General features: G+C 42.1%; 1 pseudogene; it reads left to right on the plus strand.

Annotated features, from left to right (window-relative positions):
• The first annotated feature begins 1,285 nt into the window (after positions 1 to 1,285).
• On the plus strand, positions 1,286 to 1,460 carry LOC139009695 (U1 spliceosomal RNA; annotated as a pseudogene).
• Positions 1,461 to 16,321: the final 14,861 nt, after the last annotated feature.

The raw sequence follows: 16,321 nt of genomic DNA on the forward strand, positions 1-16,321 counted from the left end.
TTGGGAGGAAGGGCAAACAGAATATGATTTAATAATATTAATTATTCATTTTCATATATATTGACCTATACTTAGTCTGTAAATTATTTTTGTACCTTTCAGATCTTCTACTTGTAGTAAGAGAATACCTTATAACAGGGGTCCTCAAACTTTTTAAACAGGGGGCCAGTTCACTGTCCCTCAGACCATTGGAAGGCCGGACTATAGTTTAAAAAAAACCTATGAACAAATTCCTATGCACACTGCACATATCTTATTTTGAAGTAAAAAACAAAACTTCAAAAAAAAAAAAAAAAGGCTCTCCTAACTTCAAAAACAAAAGGCCCTACTAACTGCAAAAAAAAAAAAAAATAGACCTCCTAACTTAAAAAAAAATAAATCCTAACTTGTTCTTACCTCGGTACTCAGGCAGCAGCAGGCTCTGCACAGGCAAGCTTGTGACTTATCCGATCACGCCCGAGCCTGAGAGGAGGAGTCGAGAGACAGAGAGAAGGAGGGGAGTCGGGGAGTGCAGCGCACATTCCACACATGCGCACTGCAGGCTCGGGACAAGTCAGCTCCTAAGCAACAGGCAGCGGCAGCAAAAACACCCGGCGGGCCAGATAAATGTTTTTGGTGGGCCGCATGTGGCCTGCGGGCCGTAGTTTGAGGACCCCTGCCTTATAACATAGACCAAACAAAAATGGACAGAAAAACAAAATTTTGAGTCATGCCAGCCACATATTTGTCCATTGGGGAGCAGCCAAGCCACAGATTAGGGACATAGTCCTGGGGCAAAGCCAGGGGGCATGGTGACAAAGGACTCTTTGTTCTTCCCATGGCCAGATATGTACATCAGTGCATCTTTCCTCCATACATTTATCCAGGGTCCAGGGGGAAAGATTGATGGCTGAGATATTTGAGTAACCAAGCAATTTTTCTAGTAAGACTGACCACTATTTAAATGGAGTCTTTAATCCATGGAGTTGGATTTAAATTGTTTAAATTATTTTTATTTTATATTTTATTAAAATGGTAAGCTACTTAAATTACATAAAGTATAACATTACTTAAAAGTGTATAACTTGATGATTTGATATAAATACCCATTGTTTAAAAATATATCTTTCTCATAGTACAGTATTTTCTCAGTCTGAATGCAAAATCAACAAATTTTAGACCAGAATAATTGTAAGCTATTAAGGCACTTTGTGAAGAAAATGGACATTTTATAGGATAAGAAATGACAGAATTGCCTAACACTGCTAGAGCTATCTCGAGGGACTTGTGCCCGTATTTTATGTAGACACAGAACTGGCCAGTAAGAAGAGTGTTTAAAAATATGAACTTACATACCATGATCACAGGGCGAGGCTTATCCATTGCACTCCAGATGTGCTGGCCCCTGAGATTTCCCCAAATGTGGGAAACCCGACTGCATAATTTGTGGCAGCGGGGGACTGCATTCGAGCTCTCCCCTGGAAAAAAAAAAAAAACAACTTTCACCTAAATTCAATACTTCTACTATCTACTCAGATACCTGGAGGTGACCCAAAGATGGGGCAGAAAGGGATGCAGCTGATCATACCTACATTCCAGAAAATGATCAGGGTCTGATGAAAAACAATGACCAGATTTCCACTTCCAAACTAGATTCCTAGAGGAATCCATATGCAAATTCCTGGAATTTCTCTGTACACATAGAGAAAATGTCAGGGAAGTATATTATGCTATTGCTAAAAAAAGGCATTGACCCCAAGTTCCCATCTTCTTCTCTATTTCAATAGCCTACAATGGTTCACATGTGAGGCTTATGTACATGTTTGCGTGTTTAGTATAAAGGATCAGGTGAGATTCCAATGCAAACTGCATAGACCAATACAAGGCAAATAACATACTTCATAAGCATTAACTACAATTATTATCGTCATTTATTATTTTAAGTAATAGACACCCTCTTCTTCGGAATAGTAAGCCTCAGTATCCTGGCCTATGCTTAATGGGGAAAAGGCTGCCTTATCCAAAGGGGATATACAATGATATTACAAAGCATTATCCTGCTAACCTACAGTTTTCAACATAATAGTTATGTTTGTTTGTTGGCTTCTTATGGAGTTTTGAAACACAAGAAAGACAGCCACAACTGAAGACTTATAAGTTTTACATTTGGAAGAAAATTATGACCCAATTTTGCTTCTCAGGTTTCTTAAAGTGACATTGATGTATAGATAAGCCACACTTTCTACCCACTATCCTGAGAAATATTCTCATTTAAATTGGATATCCATTGTCATAAAGGAGTATTTTGGTGATGGTTACCTCATAATTTCCTGTGTTCATAAGACAAATAGACTCAGGTATTTTACCCACAAATAGATTTTGGAGCATAAAAACACAAGATAGAGCTATTTCTTGGCAGTGGTATCAGACAAAAGATGAACAGGGGAAATAACATTTGAAGAAGCCATCCACCTAAAATAAAAGCCAAACTAGAGACATAAATTAGATACCAAAGGCCAGATAAAACTGTTGGTTTCATAGAGAGAAAAAAGTTAAGAGGTTTATTGAGGAATACAAGCATGATATTTCTTGCCAAAACAAAACAAAATCATTATCACAGAGGTTTGCTTTTGTAAGCAGCCACAGCTGTATACAATATGTAAGTATGTGTCTCAGGCTCAAAACACACACGGAAATCAAGTTAAGAGTCTGGCTTATATTCATCAAAGTTTAGATAATGTCAAGGTTACGCCAAGTCTCCCAGCCACAGAACATGCCGTGAGATGCCACAGCTCCTCAGTCCATCTGGTTCTTTATATTGGGTTGTTTGATCACCAGTCATTTTGGATTCCTCCACACAGAAGGTCTGGAAAGCAGAGACCGGGGTTCAAGACTCCACTTTGGGTTTTTGCCCTTATCCCTCACAGGAAGCTCTGAATCTAGGAGTGCACCACATACTTTCCAAGTCTTTGTCTTCAAAGAAATTGCATTTTTATCTAATTTATTGGGGTGACAGCCTAAATAATAAAAGGCTAATATGCAAATTGACCAAACAGCAGAACGACTGTCGTTATGACTTGCACTAACCTCCAGGGGGCAGACGTTCAATGTAGGAGCTGCCCCCTGGTGGTCAGTGTGCTTCCACAAGGGGAGTGCCGCTCAACCAGAAGCCAGGCTCTCAGCTGGCCAGTGCAGCAGCGGTGGCAGGAGCCTCTTCCGCCTCCGCAGCAGTGCTAAGGATGTCCGACTGACAGCTTAGGCCCACTCCCTGTCAGTCCAACATACCCTAAGGGCTCCCAGACTGTGAGAGGGCACAGGCCAGGCTGAGGGACTCCTCTCAGGCCCCTTGTGCATGAATTTCATGCACCAGGCCTCTAGTTGATTAATAAGATTACTATTAGTATATGGGTTTCAAGTGTACCAAAAAATCTGAATAAAAAATAACAGTGATATTCATCACTGTGCCTTGGAAATGAAGAGGGACAAAATATCAGAACAAAGAAAATCCAGGGAATGACATTATGGGATTCCTGTCCTGGGGTATAGATTTAAAACAAAAGGAAATCTTCAGTTATAGCTAACTAAGTTCTGTCTTTGAAACAGATTTTGGAGTTTTCTGCTGGCTGTGGGGATGAAGAGAGAAAAAGATTTTGTTGTGGAATTGTGCGTGAATAAATAGTACGGTTGATGGAGGCTTCAAAGTGGAACTAACACAATAACAATTATATATTGATTATATAAATGTTCTTTATCTAGGTTTGTCATATACCTTTCCACATAAATGATGTCTGTGCAAGTAGAGGAAACATTGTCTGTCTGACAGATCTTTTAACTGGATGACAGTGACTGCAGAAGAAATTGAGATATTGGAGCCAAGGAGCAAGACCTACCTAGAACAGAACCTTCCCTTGTGACCATCAGAGGAAACCAACCTGCTGGCACTTTGCTTGATCTCGAACTGTAAGAAAATAACTTTCTGATATCCAAACCTCCCATTCTGTACTGCTTCGCTATGGTAGCGAAGCAAACTAATAGAAGTGCTTGCTACACAGTGATGAGAAGGGTGGGGAGGGAAAAAGGAATGTGTCCACGGAACAATACAGAAGAACTGATATCTTCCCCTTGAGTTGACCTCCTTAAACTACCTCAAGTAGCTCCATCTTTGTGGCCCCAGAGCGGTATCACTGCATTGTCTTCGGAAGTCAGGGAAGAAATTCTGCAAAGAATTGCAGCTACTTGTAGACAGAGGAAAAGCAGAGCGTCCTTCATCAGTATCAATTTATAGACTCATTTTAGAAGGAGACTAGGCTTCAAATTATACCCCAAGTAACACAAAACACAAAAGCACTCATTCCCCGCAAGGTTATTCACCATTTGCAAGTATAAATCAATAATGCGGTTCAAAACACCTTGTTTCTTGTGTTTGATTTCTCCAGCCCAAAGAAGCTTAAAGTCCAGAAAACAATAAAACAAACTGGGACAATATGCACCCGTATCAATTCCTGGGGACCTAATCAGTAAACAATATGTTCTGGGTATTCAATTACATTGAGTAATATATGAAAACATGTAATCCTCACTATAGCCTGCTAATATATGTCTCCCCAGTTAGGTCCTGGAAGCTACGGGGAATAGGGCTCCAAGCCTATGCCTGATTGTTATCTCAACAAAAACAAAAATTTCACAAACCTAATAGTATATTGCTGCCAATATCAGGATCTTTTATTGCTAAGTGTTCCCTTTCTTTTGCTTGTGGCGTAGTTTTAAATCACTAGTGCAGCTTATGCTTAGGAAAAACCAAATGATTTCTCTATATCCTGAGGTGAGACCCCAACAGCCCATCAATTAGCACTCCACTGCTGTGGGCTATGCATGTGATGTTTTAAGTACTCCATTAGTCTGGGGCTTTGTTGCCCAGGGCTTCCATCTAACAAAGGGTATAATGGGTGCTTTCCAAATGTTCCCCTTGTTTTAAATCATTGTTATTAAATACAAGCAAGCTGTGTAAGAAAGAGAAGCTTAGGATGCTAGATGCTACCTTTGAAATCTTTCAGTACAGGGGTGGCAAAGAGATTTTAATTGCTAACTCTCATCAATGGGTTATGGCTACCTAGAACATGATGTTGAAAATCTGCCAAGGCCCACTGTGGGCTCAACAGGAAACAAGATTGATATTGATGTTTGTTGTGATGTGTGTTGTAACCCTTTCCTCTTATAGACAAGGAAACTGAACTCCAAAATATTAAACAATATCCTTAAGAGCACATAATTACATAACAAAAAAGTTACAGTCAGAAGCAATATATTCTGACTCTTTCTACTAGACCAGTGGTCGGCAAACTCATTAGTCAACAGAGCCAAATATCAACAGTACAACGATTGAAATTTCTTTTGAGAGCCAAATTTTTTAAACTTAAACTATATAGGTAGGTACATTGTTATTAACTTAATTAGGGTACTCCTAAGCTGGCCTTTGCTAAAAACGTCCTCAATCTGATTGAGGTACGTTCGCCGAGGTCGATCCCTTCCAACTCTCCCATCTTGTATGCTTGTTTCGTCTATCTCCTTTCCGAAAACCGACTTCTGTGCATGGGCCGTGAAGTTTCAATCTCACTGTACGTGCGTACCCGCACGTGGTATTTTGTGGAAGAGGCACACTCAAGGGGCCAAAGAGCCGGATGTGGCTCACGAGCCACGGTTTGCCGACCACTGTACTAGACCACTGAAAAAATCTTAGTAGCTTAACTCTGTCCTCCAGATGGTAACACTGGTCTTTCTTCTCCTATGAAACTGTAATCCTAAAAGCCTCCTTTCCCTAAAACGCATTTATCCATTTTGCCTCAAGGACATTTACTTTGCCTTTGCTTAGAGTTTTCTCCTGAGGCTCTTTTTATGTTAGAAATTCTGAGATAAAGGTTGCCTCTCTGTACTATTTACTCATCTGTAAACCGGGAAGAGTGATACTCAAAGTCTAAATTCTGCACATGGAATTTAAGTCTCTAAAGCCCTTTGAGTTTTTTAGAAAGGGAATTCAAAAATGAAAGTTTCTTTTGTTACCAATATGCCAAATATAGGTAAGAAAATATGAATGGGTATTTGTGAACGTAAAATATTCTGCACTTGAATTGAGCAAGTTATAGGGGGGAAGTTTTGAAAAAAGGTAAAAGTGATAGTGAACTTTTGTGAAGGACTAAGAGCAAGGAGTTAAATTCTAATTCCTTATAGCCATTACTTTCTTCCCCTTGGGGAAGGACATTAAAAACCTTGTGCTGCAATGCCATCTATTTTTTATTGCACCAATGAGCAAGTACATCTTTCCAAACTGCCACTTTTCATTGCTTTTAAATAAGAATAGATGAGTTTGAAAATATATGAAGATTCATTAGTCCCCGCTCTAAATATTGCAGGTGAAATTATTCCCATCCACTAGAGCCTACTGCAGACTCAGAGAAGGGTCACACAATACCCTTGAAAATTCCATTCACAAGAATGGGACCCCTGTCAGGACAAATGCAAAGGCATCAGGGGCAGGCCCCCTGCTCATTAACCCAACCTGATCCTTCCAGATAAAGAATAACATTTGATCTCATAGGATGGAGTCCTTTCTATATGTTAAGAATACCCAGCCCAGCTAGTGTGGCTCAATGGTTGAGTGTCAACCTGTGAACCAGGAGGTCACGGTTCGATTCTGGGTCAGGACACGTGCCTAGGTTGTGGGCTTGATCCCCAGTGTGGGGCATGTGGGGAAGGGGGATGGGGGATGGGGGGGCATGGGAGGGACAGCTAATTAGTGATTCTCTCTCATCATTGATGTTTCTCTCTCTCCCTCTCCCTTTCACTCTAAAAAAAATCAATAAAATATATGTTAAAAAAAAGAATACCCAAAAAACTGGGGGAGAGGGAATTTGATATTAATATGGCATTTTCAAAGAAGTTGTGTAGTCAGAAGAAAAGTATTATTAAAATTCATTTCCTTCCAATCACGTTAACGAAGACAGTACCTACTCCAGAATAACTGAGGCAGTATTTTCTCTTGGGGAAACACTGGCATGAAGAGCCATGAATTCTACTGAGTATCCATATGTCCTGCACTATGACTGGAAGTTGACATTTATTACCATACTATAGGCTCGGTGCACAAAATTCGTGCACAGAGGGGGCTTTCCTCAGTCTGGCCTGCACCCTCTCCAATCTCGGACATGCCTCTCACAATCCGGGATGACTGGCTCCTAACCACTCACCTGCCTGCCTGCCTGATCACCCCTAACCCCTCTGCCTGCCGGCCTGATCACCCCTACCTTGCCCCCCTGCTGGCCTAATCACCCTTAACCTCGCTGCCTGCCTGCCTGATCGTTCCTGACTGCCCTCTCCTGCCAGCCTGATCTCGCCCCTAACTGCTTTCCCCTGCTGACCTGATTGCCTCTAACTGCCCTCCCCTGCCAGCCTGGTCACCCCCAACTGCCATGCCCTGCCGGCCTGATCTCACCCCCAACTGCTCTCCTCTGCAAGCCTGATCTTGCCCCCAACTGCCCTCCCCTGATGGCCTGATTGCCCCTAACTGCCTCTGCCTTGGCCCCCACCACCATGGCTTTGTCTGGAAGGAAGTTGGACGTCTGGAAGATGGTCGGTTGACTCGGTCTAATTAGCATATTACCCTTTTATTAGTATAGATAGATTATATAGGATAGGATTGCTTAAATGGGGGGAAAAGCCTTTTTCAGCAGGAAGAGATGCTCTTGGCAGACAAAAACACATAATCCCTGTATCTGGACTGATAGCCAGCCATATGCACTATACTGCCAAACCAGTCATTAAAAAATTGAATCACTTTCTTACACCTTACACCAAACAGCTGTTGCCCTTAAAACCCCTCCTCAGCCCCCACCTTAGGTTCTGCCTTCGCAGTTCACACAGAGTAGGTTCTGATTTGTCGGTTTCTATGCCAGTCAGTGTCAAAAAGCTCCGCCTCCTAGGCAGCCATTGGCTTCTCGCAATTCACCCAGATTTGGTTCTGATTGGTCGGTTTCTAAGCCAGTCAGCATCTTCAGCCCTATCTCCAGGCCTGATCATAGAGGTGGGGCTGATCAGCAGCTGCTCCAGGCTTCTGGCCAGTGGGCTGAACTGCTGACCTCTGGAAGAGAGAGAGAGGCTTGGCTGCTGCTGCCACTGCTGATCAGTCCCGCCTCTCTCTCTCTCTCTCTCTCTCTCTCTCTCTGAGAGGTCAGCAGTTCAGCCCGCTCACCTGCTGCATGTGCAGCCTGGTGTTCGGTCGAGCCTTCGGTCATTTTGGATGTTATGACCCTGGCTCTTTATATATATAGAGTAATTGTCACAACACTTCAAAGGGGTAGATGTTGTGGTCTGCATCTTACAAACGAGGGTATAGAGACACTGAGGGCTTATGTGGACTGAGGTAATTCAGGGTCCTAGCAGAAAGACTGGAACTGTCCCTTGGCTCCTTCCCACTAGGCCACCTAAAGACTGTCCTATATTTACTGACAATGTCATATCCCTCAGCATAACAATTATTTGAAGTTCTTTCAAAATAACCAAACCTCTACTTTTGCATTGTCATCTGGTTTACCTCCCCATCACATGCACAGCCTCTAAATGGGAATGCCTAAGTCTCCCATATATAGGAAGGGCTAATTCTACATACTTTCTTGAGGTGGTGTGCTGAGCTTGCCTAAAATGTACACTGAAAATAGACATGAATGGGGAGGGATTACTATACCTCATATATGACATTTGTTCCAACTTACAGTTCACTAGGCTTTGTTACTTATATGACTATGGGGAAGAACTATGTCATGCAACCTGAACCCCCATGGCATTTAGTCCCTTGCCTTGTTATGGTAGGTGCAATACTTATGTGTAGAGTGACTGACTGATCAATACTTATGTGTAGAGTGACTGACCGATTGGATGAATGAATCGGTGGATAATAGCTCACTGATGGGGTGTCCTCAGCTGTCAATCTGTTCCTCTCTTCTCACTCACATTCTAGCACCTGAACTACTTCCCAAACAAAAGTTCTACCTTCCACCTTCTACCGCTCACCTGATTTGCCTTCCTCTGTGTCACCTTCTGTTAACTTGACACAAAGTAATGAGAACCCAAGGAGAATGACTCAGCTCAGTACCACGTCTAAGTCTTTCATGACCTTTTCTCCTTCACCACTTGTTCATTGCCAGTCTGAGTGACTCAGCTTTTGGTTTAATGGAAGTGGTGTATAAATATCATATATATGTATATAGTTAATCCTCACTCGAGGATATTTTTTCCATTGACTTTTTAAAAAATATATATTTTATTGATTTTTTTACAGAGAGGAAGGGAGAGGGATAGAGAGTTAGAAACATCGATGAGAGAGAAACATCGATCAGCTGCCTCCTGTACACGCCTTACTGGGGATGTGCCTGCAACCAAGGTACATGCCCTTGACCAGAATTGAACCTGGGACCCTTCACTCCAGAGGCCGATGCTCTATCCACTCAGCCAAACTGGCTAGGGCTCCATTGACTTTTAGAGAGAGTGGAAGGGAGGAGGAGAAACAGAGATAGAGAAACCTTGATGTGAGAGAGACACGTCGATTGGCTGTCTCCCACATGCACCTTGATCAGGGCTGGGGATCGAGCCTGCAACTGAGGTACATGCCCTTGACTGGAATTGAACCTATGACCCTTTAGTCCACAGGTTGATGCTCTAACTACTGAGTCATACAGCTAGAGCTTTAACAGATTTTTATATAAAATAAATTTTTAAGAACTCTCCCATAATCACTATCTCATTTGATCAGTGAGAAGTGAAAATGGCAGCGTTTTTGGTCAGTCCCAGTCTAAGGGTGCTCTAGGTCATGGCTTTCATGTGTAACTAACACAGAGTAAGAGGTACCTTCCTCAAGTTCATAGGACCACAATGGCCACCAGAAGGATGAACCATATGGACGTGGGGGTGTGGTCAGACTACCTGGGCTGCTGATCCCACCTGGCTGTGTAACAGAAGTTTGCTCCTTCAGGTCAAATCCTGCCCAACCCACAGGGAAACTTCCTCCCCAGCTCCTACCAAGGGCATGACCCTAGATGGGAGTCACTCATTGCTAATTATGATGAATAAAAAGGGACACTGGGAAATTTCAAGTCTGAAATTGGGCTTTGTTGGGCAACAAGAACCTAGAGGGCTGACACTTTGAGAGGTTGGTAGAGCTCGTTGTCACAGCTCTTGGCTTTACTCCATGTCTGTTGATGGCTTTTAAGCAGCTCCTTCTCACTCTAAGAAGCAGCTAAGAACTCCCAGCAGTCCCCGCCTGAGCCCAGGATGGAATAAACCAGAGTTCCCAAAAGGCAGCAGGGCCTATATTGTGTTATTTGCAAATGATCTGTGAGACTTGGATGGCAAACCACTGGTGCTGAGAGGGCCTTTTTGTCCTCAGTTGGATTAGACATACTGAGCTCATTTCTTCCTCTTCATTTTGCAGAGCACCCATCACTAAGATGAAGGTGGGGAAGCGCGTGGACAGAGAAGGGGATACAGAGACTGTTTCCAAATAGGTTAGCATTCAGGTTGGCTTATACCAAAGGGGACCGTCGAATCCATGCTTGTAAAGCCCACTCTGAGTCGACAACATGCTTGTCCTGTTGTCTGACACCCCACTGGCCTTTGCACCACCACTGACCTTGGATAGCCTTTCTTTACAAAACGAATCCTCATGCCTTCCCCGTGCATTCAGCACAGCAGCACGGACCCATCATTGCCTATTAAATCTTAAAACTTCTCAAAAATGAGAAATATATAAAGCGAGCATGGTAGCAGTGTGGTGGATATGCACCCAGAATCAAGCTTTTGATTTCTGGTAGAAGTAAATCAAAAGCAGACACTTCCCTAGACCACAGATGAGGCGGTGCCTGGAGCTGGATAACAGCAGGTTGCTGAGTCTAAAGTGCACATAAAATCCAATTGTAGGTTGGCTGACAACAGAACACAACTGGATTCACTTACTGTTAATTAGGCAGAATAAAAAGAGACAGGGTGATGTGAAGCTGGGGATTATGGGTAGTGAAAGCTACTTGATGGGAGGAAACCGATTTTTCCTGGTGTTTTGGAAAATCACTTCATATAGTGTCTGGTCCGTTATGTATGCCCTGACGTTTGCATGTGTAAGAGCCAAAGTATTTCTGCTAAAACTACACTCCAGGAAACCCAATCTGAAGGGGCCTAAAGGGTTCCAACCAGGAAGGATGGGTATGTTTGGCTCCCTAATAAAGAATGGCTCTTCTGTTCCTGGCCTGTATGGAAAGACAGTTTGTCTTCTGCCCCAGGTTATAAAATGCACACCACTGAGCAACGCTCTGGATACTGTCCACTGAGGCTGCTGTGACACCCATATAGCCCACTCGATTACTGATCATTTTGTTAGTGCCTCCTGGTGCTAACTTCTCTTTCTTTGGGTGAGCTCACTATTCCTTCACCCTACTTAGAAAAGAAGTGAGCTTCTAGGTTCATGCGAGCTAGGAGCCAGTGTAGGGAGGTGTAAGACCAGAAGAAACCAGTTAGCCATAGTGCTGGTTGATAATATAAAAGAAACTTTTGTGGAAATTCTTACTCCAAAATGGTGGAACCTGTCTTTGCCCCACTTTCTAACCAGGGGTGAGATGAGAGACTTATTTTAATCTTAACTCTATTGAGGACATTGGAGTCTTCCAAAAAGGAGAGTTTTGCTGAACCTTTGGAACATTAATTCCAGATGGACTTTGTTTGTATCATTTTTGGAATTGTTTTCTCTAAATGAGTCCTAAAAATAGAATGTACACATTCACCAAAGACTGAAGGATGCTGAACTATTCAGCAAAGAGGATGGCAAATCTAGATGCGTTCAGGTGCCACTGTGGGCAAAAGGCTTCAATTCTCATTTTGTTCTTAACCCTGGCAAGGTAGGCAAATTCACCCAATGAATTTACAGAATCTACTCAGGTGCATATTTTGGGGATATTTTGCAATAAGAAAGAATGAATTTTATTTCAAATTAGTTTTAGGAGTAATTATAATGAGAAGTGTGTGTGTGTGTGTGTGTGTGTGTGTGTGTGTTCGAGAGAAGAGAGGAGCAAGGAGAGAGATTCTACTGAAGAGGTTAATATTAAAACCAGGGTTAATTCCCACTCATGTTCTGCTTCTAAATTGTTATCATCAAATAATCACCATGCAATGGTGAGAGTCAAGAGTGTTGGTACAGCCCCAGCCCTGCTCAAACGAATGGATGCCAGCTGTAAACTTCCAGCTGGGCTGTAACTTGCTTTGGGCAAACATCAGCCATGAATTGATGTCCCAGAGACTCTGCACCCTTGCTACACCTATGGCCACAGTGGAAGTGCATGTGTTGTCTTGCTCTGTACCATCAGACAATGATATCTTGGCAGCAACAGATTAAACCACAGATTGACTCCTCAGCTACCAGCCACACGACAAATGTAATAGCCCAATGGCTTACAAGGTGGCCAAGTGCCAGATAAGTGTGCTTCTTTTTGGATTGAGGCCCGCCGACCGAGTAAGAGCTTCTCTCTGGATTAGTTGAATGAGTGATATAAGAAGCAGAAGAAAGAAACAGAACAGGGCAGCCAGAGAAAACCCAAGACTAGAGAAATAAACAGCTAGGGGAAAAGCTGAGTGCTAAAAATGCAAACTCACTAGAGAAGGTCCCAACAGACGCTATTGACAGAGAGGACCATAGGGCACTTGAGCTCCTAAGGATCTGGGCTAATGCTTTAGTTCCTGGGACACCTACTGTAGGAAACTTAAAATGGCTTCCTGTCCCTCCTCACTTCACCAGGTGTTCCTTGCTAGATCCCCATCATCTGAAATATCTCAAGGATGTCACTCCTCCTTATGAGCCAAGGTAATTATAATAATAATAACTATAATGATCAAATGCTTACTATATACTAAATGTTTGAAGATTTCATGTTTTGATCATTTAAAAAACACTTTGAAATAAATATTGTAATTTTAATATCCATTTTACAGATGAATAAACTGAGACAAAAGAGGGTCAAGAGCAATGGAAGCCTTCCTATTGAATGTAATAAGTACTAATAATTAGTCAGTTCATTGAAAATGCAAATTGAGGCCTTGCCCAGGTAGCTCAGAGCATTGTCCCATTATGCCAAGGTGGTGGGCCCCATTCCTGCTCAGGGCACATACAAGACCCAACCAATGAATGCATCAATAAGTGGAACAACAAATCAGTGTTTCTCTCTCTCTATGTCTCTCCCCTTCTCTCTCTCTTCCTCCCTCCATTCTCCTCTCTTTCTAAAATGAATAGATTTTATAAAAAGAAAATGCAAATTAAAACAAGGAATTATTAAAAACTGATTCATGCATACCTTAGACATTTTACTTTTTAAAAAACATACTAATATATATCCATTTGGCAAGGTTTTTTCTTTCAGTAGAAATTGCTAATTGGAATTTAGCACTGTTTTTCTGGCAGAAACCACACACATAACATATGCTCAACATTTTTTAGTTTCAATTTCTTTGATGCAAAATGAACCTAGAGCCATGTGTGAAGCAATCCAATGCAGACTTCTTCTAGACTTCTTTTTTATTTTTTTGTCATCTTTTATAGTTATCCTTCTAACATCCAATTGGCACAGCTCTTACCAAATCATTCCAAATCATTCAACCTATTTTTCACAGGGTAAAAAAAAGCACCTTTTTTCATGCTCAGATTTCATCATGAGTTATATTTAATTAAGTTATGTGATGGCAACTGTACAGGTTTGAGAAGTAACTTAGACAAATTACCTAGTAAACGTGTGTGGGTCTATTAGAGAGGATTCTATATTCCTAGGTGGTCGAAATTACATGTACCACCTCACATGTTCATTTAGAATCTATGCTAGATGATTCTCCCCCAAAGCTGAAGGGGACTTGGTGACCACATTAACAGAGTATGGCAAAAAGGATACTACCTGAAATCCAAGCTAATTCCAAGCTAATCCCCTTAGCCTATAGCACATAGTCCTGACTGAGCTCCCAGCTGACACCAGCACCAACTTGCCAACCATGTGAATGAACTATCTTGAAAGCAGATCCTCCAGTTCCAGTCAAATCACTCACTATGTTATACCATGTAGAGTGGAGATGAGCCATCCCTGCTGAGCACTTTCCAATTACAGAGTAGTGAGCAAAAGAGAAGATATTTATTTTAAGCCACTAAGTTTGGATGGTTTTTTATGTAGCAGTAGATAATTGGAATGAGTGCTTTGGATGCAATTGGTATGTTTCACAGAGGGAATGGTGGACATATATCAACCAGTCAGTCTGTTAAGTAAACTTTCCCTGAAACTTCTCTAAGATTACACAAGAATTAAAAGATAAAGCCTAGCTTTGAACTCAGAAGACTGTGACTTTAGAATTATATTACTACTAGAGCAGTGATGGCGAACATTTGAGATCAGCGTGCCAGCATTTTGAAAAACTCTAACTTAACTCTGGTGCTATGTCACATATAGAAATTTTTTGATATTTGCAACCATAGTAAAACAAAGATTTATATTTTTGATATTTATTTTATATATTTAAATGCCATTTAACAAAGAAAAATCAAGCAAAAAAATGAGTTCGCGTGTTAGGTTCGCCATCACTGTACTAGAGGCCTGGTGCATGGGATTCATGCACTGGTGGGGGGCGTGGCCTGCAGGGATCAGCCTGCTGTGGGAGCGCTCATCCTAGTCAGGCGGGCAGAGTTCCCACTGTGGGAGTGCACTACCACTAGGGGGGCAGCTCCTGCATTGAGTGTCTGCCCCCTCGTGGTCAGTGCATGTCATAGTGACTGGCTGACCAGTCCTTCTGGTTGTTCCTTCGTTCAATCACTGGGCTTTTATTATATAGGATAACCCTGGAAAAAATGTAGAAGCCCTTTAAAACCATACATAGTAGTTGATGATATATAACAATTTTGTTTGATTTCTTAACTCCATGCTTATAGACAAGCTCTTCATATTTATAGGGTCCAAGGCAGGAGTACAAATTAATACCAAAAGTCCAATACTTAAAGTTAAAAATGAAGTTAAAAACTGTTAAATAAAATAAGCTTTATCCTCTTAACTTTACAAACACCTCCGTGAAATTTAAATTGTCAGGTCTGTGTTCTTAGACTCCATGGCTTTGCCCCTTCTCTTTCTACCCCTGGATCCCCTCCTCACTATAGGGTTTTTGGTTGCATATATGTAACCTACAACACATACATCCAAGCTTTAGTCACATATCCTGTTGCCCCTTCAGCTGCCCCTTTGCCAGCCCCAGGTCCTAGGGATGGCCATGCTTGGCAATGGCCAGCCCCATAAGAATGAACCTAGAGAAGAAGTTCATGTGGGCTCAGAAAGTAGACTTGAGCCATTTGTGTAGTGCCTATAGCAAGGTCTAAAGGAAAGGTGGGCTCTGGATGGACACTGGGTGGACATGTACCCTTAGTCCACAGTCTCCTTGTTCCATGGGGAGTTTGGAGCTAGAGGGGACTAAAGCAGTACCCTGTAGGACCCCTTTTCATCTCTAAAGACAGTACCACCCCCATGTCCCACTTGGTGTTTCTCTCTAAACCCTCTCCTCCACCATCCTCAGTGTCTGGCACATAATCGAGGATCAATAAATATTTACTGAATAAAGTAGCCTTATTCCCAAAGGAAAGTCTTACATTTTCAATCTTGAATGCTACAGGAGTTTAAGATGACCAGCCCTGAGTTAGGTCACAAAGCTGGGATAGGAGCCAGGCTTACACACACCTCTGAGCACAGCTAGAAAATTGATTCTAAGTGCTTCCAAAGGGTAAGCACGGTGGATGACAATTCGATTTGGCTCAATGAATGTTGACACAAAGCAAGCATCAGACATTGGAGAATGAAACCTTGAGCACGGATTGTCCCAACCTTTTGTCCTAAAAATCACATTTTCTACTGACACTGACAAATTGCTGTCATCTCTCCCCGATGCCCATGCCCAGCTGAGACTGCCCATCTCCCTACCCAATACGCATATTCTTCTGGTAATGACAACCAAGTCAAGTGGAAATTATTAGAGCAAAGGGCTACTTTGCTCCTCTGTAGAATGTTACAACTGCGCATTTAGGAGATTTATTTGGAGAGAACTCACTGTGATTATATCTTCAGAGAAGCCTCTGCAGAACCACAGAATCTTTCAACACAAGTAATGGTAGTAACGTTATTATTCACCAGACTTGATAGTCACACAGACCTTATAAGCGTGTGTATCCACTTACTATTTTCACGTTATGTTTCAAAACCATTCTCTGCTATATCCAGAAAATCACTATCCATGGAGGTAGATG

Source organism: Myotis yumanensis, unplaced genomic scaffold (assembly GCF_028538775.1).
Source record: "Myotis yumanensis isolate MYYU_CA2020_CCGP unplaced genomic scaffold, mMyoYum1.0.hap1 SCAF_4, whole genome shotgun sequence".
In the NCBI taxonomy this organism is placed as follows: domain Eukaryota; kingdom Metazoa; phylum Chordata; class Mammalia; order Chiroptera; family Vespertilionidae; genus Myotis; species Myotis yumanensis.